We start from the raw sequence: 11,130 nt of genomic DNA, 5'->3' as shown, positions 1-11,130 counted from the left end.
CCCAGCACTGAGCCCAGCCCTGATCCTGATCTCAGCCCAGCCCTGACACTGATCCCGATCCCAGCCCTGATCCCGAGCCCATCACAGCTCAGCCTCGACCCCAGCCCCGACCCCGCTCCGAATTCCAGCCCTAATCCCAGCCTCGAGCCCAGCCCAGCCCCGATCCCGCTGCCATCCCCGATCCCAGCCCCTGGGATGGACTCTGAGCAGCCCGGGCCGGTGAGAGGTGTCCGTGCCCAGGGCAGGGGATTGGGGCTGGAGGAGCTTTAAGGTCCCTCCCGACCCAACCCGCTCCTCGGTTCTGGGACTCGGAGCGCTGGCGATGCCCGGGGTAAATCCAAAGGGAGAAAGAAGCCGTGTGTGTCTCATCCTTCACCAGCACTCGCAGCAGAGGCATCAAGCAGTGATCTCTGGAAACTCCTTTGGAAGCGATCTCCTTTTTATATTAAGCACAAAAATCCTTGCTGACATCATTAAACTGCTCTTGCAACCAAAATAAAATAAAAAAAATAAATTAAAAAAAAAAAAAGGAAAAGCTAAATGGAAGAATTTTTATGGCAACTTTTTCTTTAGCTAGTGAGAAGCTAAGTTAGGAGTTGTCAGTGAGGAAATGGATCAGAATAGCACAGGCAGAGTAGGAGCATCCTCACATGCAATTGCTGCAGATTAATCACAGCACTCTTATTCTGGAAGAAATTCAGTTTGTACACATATTGAATATTCAAGCACTCTTAAATACTCCCCCTCTTCCAAAATAGTAACATCATAGAGAAAACTGCTTATACACTTATCAAACTAGATATTTTCATGCCTGCTGCTCACACAGGAATGTTTTCCCCTCTTTAATTTAAACAGGCAACACCGTTGCCAGGCACAGACTTCTGGAAGAAATTATTCCAGCACATGGGTGCAGATAGAGGTGGTTTAAGCAACTTTTTAAAATGCATCAAAAGCACAAAAGGCTGAATATATGAGGAGTTTACTGGGATACTCTGATCATGCAAACCATCCATGAGGATTTGGGGAGCTGCAAATCAACCCACAGCACTGCAGGAGTTTGCACTGCCCTGGAGGTCCCACCATCACTGGTGGATCTGTGTGATCCACAACTGGCAGGCTGGAGCCTGGGTGCAGCATATCTGGATTAGCAGTGCCTGCTGGGAAAGTCTGTGGGCTAAAAAAGGGATTGAAACCAGAGGGCATCATTTAGATATATATTTATATATATTTTATATATATATCTATTTAATTCCATATTGAGGGTTGGAACTAGATGATCTCCAAGCTCCCATTCCAACCTCAACCATTCTATGATTCTCTGATTCTCTGATTCTGTGGTTCTGTGACATAAAGGTAATTTTAACAACATACTTTAACTATTTTGCTCTATGCAAAATGACCAGCTACCTCCAAAACACAACCACAAGAGCCCTAAATGTTATTCTCCTCTTACCAGAACAAAGAATTGCACTAGAGCTTCAATAAAGTTTTACCCAAACCTCGTTTCATCCCCTTTAAACCTTGGGGGTTTCTGCCTTTTTTTTTTTCCCCCAGCATTGCCAAGTCCCTGGCAATGCAGGGATCTTTGTTTAATGCAGCAATAAAAGGCATTATTTTTTTAAAAGCAGGAAAAACGATTTCCTGAGTTCAAGCTTTCCAGTCTGCATTAATCAAAACTCAGAGCATTGGTCCTTCTGTTTTATTCTGTTGGTCATCTGAGGGTGTAGGAATGGCACAAAGGGCTGGTAACAGAGATAATTTTTGCCAAACTACTCCAAAATTAATGAATGCAAAAAATGCCTGAGAAGTTTCTTAAACCACACCACGTTTTTCCACCCCTAAAACCAAAGAGGTTTTCGGTAGGACCCAACACTGGGTCCTTACACCAGCCCAGGCTGTGGCAGAAAACCTTCCCCAAAACTGAGAATGAGGTAAAAGAAATGGTTGGACAGTTAACTAGAAAATGGAACTTCAGCTGACACAGAGATTTTCTTCTTGACACGAGTTTAAAAAGCAACTAAGGCTTGTTTCAGTTTCAAAAAGTGGGTGTAGATTTAATTCCACCAAAATCCGAGGAGGGAAGCACTTTACAGAGCAATCATGCACAGCCTAGATCTTCTCTGAGTACATTCTGACAGTGGAGTTTTTCTAGTGGGTTTAAAGAGTGACAGATTTGCAGTGTTCAAAGTGTTGGATAGCACTGATCCCAGGATAATCTCTCTGGAAACTCCACCTTGCAGTTGTGTTTTCCCATTAACAAGAACTTTTTCCAGGTTTGTTGACAGGGCATCAGTCCCAGCCAAGGTGGGTTTAGGAAAGGCAAGTCCTGCTTGACCATCCTCATGTCCTGCTATGACAGAGTGAGCTGCTTGGTGGAGGAGCACAGAGCTGGGGGTTTTGTCTGTCTGGACAGCAGGAAAGCCTCTGACACCATTTCCTACACGTTCTCCTGAGGCCTGGACAGATGCACTGTTTGGTGATGGGTGGCAAAGCCCAGAGGGTTGCCCAGTGGGCAGCTGATGGCACAACAACATTCCCTGGAAACAGTTTTCACTGAGTGTTGATCTAGCAAAGGAATTGTTTTTGGACCTGCCTCCTCATTTATCTCCTTGTCAGAGCATCTCATCTACTTGACATTTTTGGCTTTTCCTACCTTGTTCTGAAGGGCAAGGCTGGCAGCTGTGCTGGGGCAGTGAAATCTGGCAGAGATGCTTTGCTAACCTGTCTTCCCCTCAGCCCTAAAATCAAAACAATTCAGTGTTTTGCTTTTTTTTATTCTACAGAACCTGCATTTCACAGATTCATGAAGGATATCAAGACACAAGAAAGGCTCGAGTTCCCAACCATCACCTCAGACCACTGTGGGTGTTTGTCACATGGAAGAATAACTCAATCAGGAACTATCCAGGGCCTCTACACATTAAAAGGTCATTCCACCAAAAATAAACATAAAGATGCTGCCAGCCTAATGAAAGTTTAGTTCAAATGCCATCCAGAATTTGTCATCTGTCAGCTTTCTTGTCTGCAAGAGGAGAACACTCCTGTATTCTTCAATCCAAGAGAACTGTTGTGTCTGTTGTGTCACACTGTTTCTGTCTGATCACAGCCTGAGCTCTGGAAAGGCACTGGATGTGATCCCACAGGGCCAGCAGGAGCAAAATGGGATCAGGTAAAGTCAGTCAGCTAAATACACAGATAAACTGATGCAGTGCTGCTTTCCTGATGTCAATGAAAATAAACTCTGAAGACCCTCCCTCTGCCTTAACTGCAGCTGCTTCCAGGAGCTGGAAACGTCACAGCATCTTTATCTCTGTTGTTAAACCAAACAAAAACAAACCAAGATAAAGTGACTCTCTGGCCCTAAGAGGAGATATCTTAAGGAGCAGTGAATGGAAGATGGAGCAGGTTTCAACATCCCTCCTCCTGCTCTTCAGCTCTGGTTAACTTAACCCAAGGAGCCAATTCCAATACTCTTTTTTACTCAAGACTTCACTCAACGTGAAGTTGCAGGATTTGAGTTTCCACAGGCTCGTGACTGATGTACTGACAACGGTTACTTTGTTTTTCTAACCAAACTGAAAACACACACAGTTGCTGGACCTTCAATCTGTTGAAAATTTCCCACCATCTGCACTAGGTGATGATTTTCTCAAATCTGCCATCACAATTACCCCAGTTTTGATGGCTGCAGTTCAAGAGATTATTGTAGCAAAGCCAAGGAGCAGAACTGTGTAACATATGCCTTTAACTGCCTGTTCAGAACCAAAAGAGATGTTATTCCAAGCTACTGACCTAAGACCTAATTTTTTAAATGCTAATTTCTGCCCATTGTGAGTATTTCATAATCACTCAACATCTTTGTTTAATTATGATAAATGATGATGCTGAACAGGAATACTGCACTGGGTTCCTGTGTCTTCTCTACATTCTCCTTGGCTGTACAGTTACAGCACAATTTCCTGTCACCAAATGCACAACCTGGCACCAAAAACTCTTCCAAAGGTTTTGTTTCTAAGACCTTAACCCTGGAACAGACAAAAAGAGGATCCATGTGCAGGGACAGCTGTGTGCTGTAAAAACAGCACAGGGATTCTGGGCAAAATTCACCTGCATGTGCCTTGGCTGGTGAATGAGTAAACCTGCAACCTGAAATTCTCTTAATGAGTTTTCTTCTGCTTCTTGCCCTGCTCTCCGGCTGCCTGCTTGACATCCCTGCAGACTTCACATGCTCCTTTCCCTCCCTTGCAGGTTCCTCCTGGATGTTCAGGCTTGGCATTGCTCCCAGTGAAGATGAGGAGCTGAAAAACCTGGTGAAACAGTGAGAGCTGCAATCTCCCAACTCAGTTCTGCTGCCGTGGATTAAAGCAGCAGAGGGTAAAGGCTTCAGACATCATTCTCAAAGCAAAAATTTGTACCTAATGCTGGGTGGACTTCAGCAAACACAGATATGGGCCAGCTCTTTGCATATATTTCCATTTTTGGTCTCTTGAAAGGAAATTCCTTAAACACCTAAACAGGGAGCTCCCTGACCTGACAGGAGACAACGTCAGCATAGACATTAAAAATATGGCTGGGATTGAGGTTATCATGAGCAGGATTATTTGGTTGTTTCTAGCCAGCTTTGCTCTCCCAAGTTCCTGTAACATCTTCACTGAGCAGCTGCTCCTGCTCATCTTTCTGTAGCAGTTCTTTCCTCTGCCCAGCTCTTGCTTTCCATGGAATGTGTTGGGATGCAATGGCTTTGAAATGCTCCTCCTGCTCAGATTAGTGACAAAGTGGCCAGGGATTCAGAGCTCTGATAGACAGGCAGCAGGACTGCATCAACACCTTTTCCCTGGGAATAGGGTAAAGAAGAAAAAGGATTTATTCACAAGGGGCCAGGGAATTAAAGAAAAATCCCACCACAACAGACTGTCTCATCAGAATGACTCCCGGAAACCAAACTGTCCTCAGGACTACGAGCTCTGACAGTACAATTTTCAGAGAAAAGAGAGAGAAAAAAAAAATCACATGCAGTGATCTTGTGGCGTGGAGCTCAGCTGGGCTGTGAGAAATAAAGGTTAGGTCTGGTTTGGGTAAGAGCCACGAGACCTGAACCACAGCCCTGCGCTGCCCGGAGCACGAGATCGTTCTGGGATGGTATTTGAATTTTTCTACACCAAGTCAAAAATAAAAGTAAATTAAGATCTTCTCAATGAATATCCCTGCCAATTAAGAAATCTCAGGAAGCTTTTTGTGATGGAGTAAGAAAGCAGGGCAGCATTTCTCTGGCTCACTCACCTTGCCAAGGCAGACCCTTTTGGCAGCTCAGGGTTTGCTGCAGACTGGAGGGATCTGTCCAGGTGGCTGCCAGGCCACAGTCCCAGCACCAGGGAACACCAGGAGGGCTGGGCTGTCCCATAGCCTAGCCAGGATCTTTCCATGCCAGCACAACCCTCTGGAAATCACATCCACTGGTTTTGTGTTTTGCACTGTCTGTCATTTTTTTTATATAACAGAGGTGATGTTTAAACCACAGAATAGAGGATTTCAGCCAAAAATAAAAATAACGTAAAATATGAGACTTGAGAAAGTTACAAGAAAATTTGCAATATGTACTTAGAAAAAAACCCAAACAAACTAGTTTTCCAATGCCCTGAACTATTTAGAACTATAAACACTGGGAAAGAAAAACAGCTTTGTTCTGGTTAAAATGAGCCAAAGATTGGAAATAAAATCAAAATGGGGGGGGGGAGGAATGGTTACCATTTAATAACAGCAATTCTGTAAACTCAGATAAGCATCATCTAATCTTCTGTTTCAGAAAACTGATTACATTTACCCTACAGCTGCCCTGAACTGCAGGTTTGATGCAGGTTTGATGCATTTTCCGTCTCCCTCTTAGGCTCTGGGGCTGCAGTTGTGACTCAGCCCCTCGAGCAGAAGTGGAGTCCCTGATTTCCCAGCCCTCTGCCCTGCCAGGCAGTTCCTCTGTTAAATTATCATCTATGTTCTGTGTCACCCACAAGGCTTAGCCTTTAGTTTTAGTTTTTAGTCTTTCTTGCTTGTGTTCAGCACTGAGTGGATGTGTAAATGTCTCTGGATCAGATAGCTGATGTGACAGGTAACACTGTCCAGACGCTCTCCAACTCTCATCTGCCCATCCTGCCCAGCTCTCCAGCCCCCAGTGATGGATTTCCCGGGTGGGTAAATAGTGCTGATGTCAGGGCAGCCCTAGGGAAGCTTTGGAGGAGGCCTGGAGCGAGAGCTCAGGGGGAAGGAGCTCTCAGGAGAAGGTGGGGGGAGACACCAACGCTTCTTCCAGCTCTTCTCGATTGCTGCCATCGGTGAGCCAGCCTGGAGCAGCAACTCCAACTGCACTCCTGAGAGGAGGGGCTGCACTCCTGCCACAGACCCCCAGAGCTCTGGGTATGGATGGGAAATGCTGGCACTGCCAAAGCTGAATTCCCAGGCAGACGCTGCTCCAAGGAGAGCCCGGAGGGAGGAGCAGAGGATTAAAGGACATTTGTGCATTTGTTTCTCCTCTCATTCAGTCCGTTGCCTCCTCTGAGACTCTGCTGTGGCAGGAGAGAGCCAGAGATGCTATCAGCTCTGATCTGCTTCTTCGATTCGAGGCAGTGAAAATATTTGGAAGGGATGATTGGAGACAGAGCACCAACATCATTAAATCAGCTGATCATTAAATCAGTACCCACAGAAACCGAGAAACACTTCTGCCAACACATGTGCCATATTATATGTGCTCATAAAAGGATCAATTTGCTGGTGAAAGAGGGTTTTCAAGTTCCCTTTCCAGTTGTTTTTTCCAGACTCAGTGCTGTGCCTGCTATCAGGCACCCTCAGCTCTGGAAACGATCCTGCTTTGGAGCGAGATTTGCTATCAAAGCTCGGCAAAAGTAACGCAGATGTTCCAAAGCACACTGGGGTCCTGGCAGGCTGGAGCACGGCGGGCACATTATCCACTAGGTGGAAACCTCTCAGTGCTGATGAATAGTGGCCACCGCGGCAATTCAAACAGCCGGCTGGGAGTGACTCTAATTCTCTAAAAACCCTCCGGATTTCGAGAGAAAATAAAATTATCCTGCCCTCTGGGTAGGCCCAGGCACCTCTTACACCGGAGACCTGACACCTCCTGCCTGACTGGCTCAGGAGGAACAGGGAACGGTCAACCCAAAATGCTTATCTTGGAAACATTAATTTACCTTCCCTGTGCCATTCATAACATATTAGGAGAGTGAGGAGCTCTAAATATTCTAGTTGTCTTCCACTGCCTCTGTTCAGGATGGAATTTTGCTTTTTCTGCACAGAGATCACAGAAATTGAGGCTGATTTTTGCTGTGTTCACAGACACATTTCCTCCCTGGCTTGTGGCAAATTGCATTCCATGTGAAAATAAAAACAAATTAAAAAGAAGGGTAGTGGAATTAATTTCTGGAATCTTTTTCAGGTTCAAAGAATCTGAAGTTTGGAAATCTGAGTATGTGCCTTGTGAATGTCCAGCTCTAGTACAGTTGCAGTGTGACTGCAACAGGTACATTTTGAAAGCTTTTCTCCATTTAGACAGTACATTTAGCACTCTATTTTCTCATTAATATTTCGAATTTTCTATTTTCTTAATGTTCACAGGAAATGTATTTATCTACCAAATAATCTACCTAATGCTGTGACTCCAATAACTGATGGCACGATCAAGCTCTACAAGCCCTCCAATGTCTGCACCTCAGGGCAGGCAGGGTGAGATCCATCTGTGGGTGGCTTCATCCAGATACTTCTGCTCTCTCCTCCATCAGCAGTTACACTGAATTATGTACCAAACACTGAAAATCAAGATAGCAGCAGATTGGGACAAGATTAGGGTTTGCATCTTTAATTTTCTGACAGACAGGATCCAAATGGAATCAGTGGCCCTTTTTTTTTGGACTATTGACACAAATGAGTCCACAGCTCTGGACAAGCAGTGAAGCCAAACATCTCCACCTCTCTGCTTGGAGTTACAGAGAATCTGTAGGTGAGAGCTCTTTCCTTTCAGCTGAAATGGTTGTACACCTGGAGCAGGATGTTCAAAATGCGGCCAGTGAAGTTCTGGGCTATTTAGGAGGGATACTCTGGATTTGGATGGAACACCAGGCCATGGAAATCCTGCTGGTCAAACTCACCCATGTCTCTGGAATCTGAAGATTGAGAAACTGTGTGTTTGCTGCATGTATCAACCAAGTGTTCATATGACTCAATCTGAAATACATCCAGCACAGAATTTGGGCTGGAGCCTGCTTAGAAATGCAGTGCCTGACACGTGCCAGACACATCACTGACCCATGAGGTCCATCAGTAACAGCTTTGCTGCAATCCCTGCTCCAGAGCAAACCTTTAACCCCCAGTCCTGGCCTTTTGTGAGCAGGTGACCTCCTTCACTGCCCCAGGCACTCAGGAGGGAAAAGCCACTTTAGATCTTATCACAAGACATGTTGTCTCCTGACACGCCGGAGATATCTGCCTGATAATTACAGCAAATCACAATGACATTACAGCACTGCTGTGTGTACAACCTGAGCTGGAGCTGACGTGCAGCTGGGAGGGAGCTCCTGCAGCAGGACAGTGCTCACAGACATGCAGGGCTGTCTCAGATGGACAGGCCAATTCTCTACACAGTTCTGAGGTCAAAGCTGAGCAACGATGCAGCTGATGGCTTGAGGAAAGAATGGCTTTGCTTTGCTTTGATGTCCTGGGTTATTCCTTGGAAATCCTGTTGTGCATACAAGCCTAATCATTTTCTAGGTGGTTTACCTAAAATCAGCCCGTTTTTCTAGACAAAAACCCACAGAAGACCCCATAGAGTTTATTAACTCTGGGTAACCACAATCAGATGGTTTCTGGTGGTAGAGGAACGGCCTGGAGCAGATGATCAGCCTGGTACTCCTGGGTGTGTGAACACCTGGAGGAGTCAGGAGTGCTGTGTTTGCACTGACATGGAGAGGAAAAAAAGTAGTAAATGCTTCTTGATTATTTCCCCTCTGATATGGAACATACAGACCTTGAGCCTGGAGTCCCAGCTGAGATTAGCCAGACACCACAGAGACTCACTAATCTTAATAACAGATTTCCCTGAAGCCAAGATTTTTGCTTGGAGTCTCCTTTACATGAACATTTCTGTAAATCATTCTGATCTGCAGTAGGGCTAATGACAACACAGCCCAGAAGCCAAATGGCCTTGAGGTCCCAGCTATGGCCCAGAGACACCACAGTCCAGGAGAACAAACAGTGAATCCCTGATCAGCTATCCCAAATAACCTGCCTAGCTGGGAGTCCTTTCACCTGCACAGGAAACCAGGCTAAAACCTACCTGTTAGGAAAGACAATTCAATTAACAGAAAAAACATGATGTCTTGCCAACTAAATTCAATCACTGAAATGCTTTTCCTTGTCAGCCCAGACTGTTCTCTCTCCAGCTGGATGCTTGTCAGCAGCTCAAGTGAATCCTGAACCATTAGCCCATTGTAATTTTTGTGAAATACAGTCCCCTCTTGTTTCTTAGCAGAACATGCCCCCCTCCCCCCCCAAAATGTCTAAGTTAAGCCTGTTAGATATCCCTTTGAATTTTCCTTTTAATAATTTTTCATCTACTTGCTGACCTTATTCATTATCTCTGCTGGGTGCATGGCTGGCTGTCAGCTGCAGCAAAACAAAGGTCCCCCGTTCTTCATGCCTCTGTTTACACCCTTTCAGCCACAAACCCCATCTGGATCACTTCCTCAACTTACAAGAGTAATTTTCCTGCGGGACCTTTTGAACATCTGTGTCCCCCATGTCTGAATCAGCTGCTTTTGTTGATTTGGCAGAGGCTCTGGCATATGCTACAGGGAACATATGGTCCAAGCGTGTGTTTTTGTTATGAAACTGAGAGTGAAATTCCTCTGCAGATTGGAAGCGGAGGAAATCGCTGATATTGTGCCTTTTGAGGCTACTGCTGACACTGGGGAGGCTGAGCAGAGCTCTTATGCCATGGAGGTAGCAGAGAAAGGAAACATGCCCAGGGAGAGGCACCACAGTCCAGGACTGATGTGAGATGCTCAAGGTATGGGACTTGTTGCTCAGAGAAAAAGGTAAGTCAGAAATGGGGGTGGTAATAGAGACATCTGGGAGTAAAGGCTCTGGGAAGAAATGATCCATCCACAAAACTTACGAGTCAAAGGCACACAAGGGCAAGGACAGAAAACGGGTGTGGGATGGACCACGGTGTGGTTCTGATGGCAAGGGACACGCAGGATGGAAGGGCTGCAGGAACGAAGGAGCAAGTTTGAGCAATTACTTGGTTTGTCAGTGTGATAAGTAAAACTCTCCTTCCGAAAGATGAATGACTATCAGTGCCAAGCAGCATCGAGAGATCTTCGATCCTGCCTCGAGCAGGAGGAGGTCCTGCCTGTCCTCAGGGGTGTGAACAGACTGGGGTTTTTTGAAGCAAGAGATAGGTCGGTAGCGAGCATCCATCTCCGAGGAATTCATGCTTTGAATTCCTTGACACGGATAGCTTTTCAGAAGGTAACTTCTGCATTTGAGGGATACTGTGCATTCACTCTGCTACTTAAACCATCAACAGGCATCTGTGGCTGCTCCTGTGACTGTCAGATGACTACAAGTGGTGTCACTGTGAAGCACAGTTACCTCAAGCTAGACCCACTGAGTGCATGACGTGCTGATAATGCACCCATGAGAAAGGGACGGTTTCAAACCTCACAGACACGTTCTTTGCCTTCAGGTGTATTTCTGAGTGAAACTGGGGACTGAGACACGGATTTGCAAAGAGCCGAGAAAGTTCAAAACCAGTCGAATCTGAAGAACAACGCCTGCCCGCACCCTCATTTGGGAAGCAACGTTGTTTTTGTTATTTGTCAACTATAACCTGGAATCACCAGTCACGGGGCAGCGAGTTTTGGGGAGGAGTTTGTGCTTTCTCTCCCTGCACGGGGGTCGGAGTTTCCGTGCGAGGGTGCCGGAGGGGTTCCCCGATGATGGGGATGTGCCGTGCGGGGCTCGGGGGGGGCGGCCCAGGACGGCAGCTCCGGCTGGTCCATTCACCCCGCGGTGCCCGTCTCGGAGAACTCCCTCCCCTGCCCGGAGAACCGGGAATGCCGT

This window comes from Empidonax traillii, unplaced genomic scaffold (genome assembly GCF_003031625.1).
Source record: "Empidonax traillii isolate 1590-97213 ecotype Southwest subspecies unplaced genomic scaffold, ASM303162v1 scaffold301:size691294, whole genome shotgun sequence".
NCBI classification, from domain to species: domain Eukaryota; kingdom Metazoa; phylum Chordata; class Aves; order Passeriformes; family Tyrannidae; genus Empidonax; species Empidonax traillii.
Note: the sequence above shows the minus strand (reverse complement) of the source record.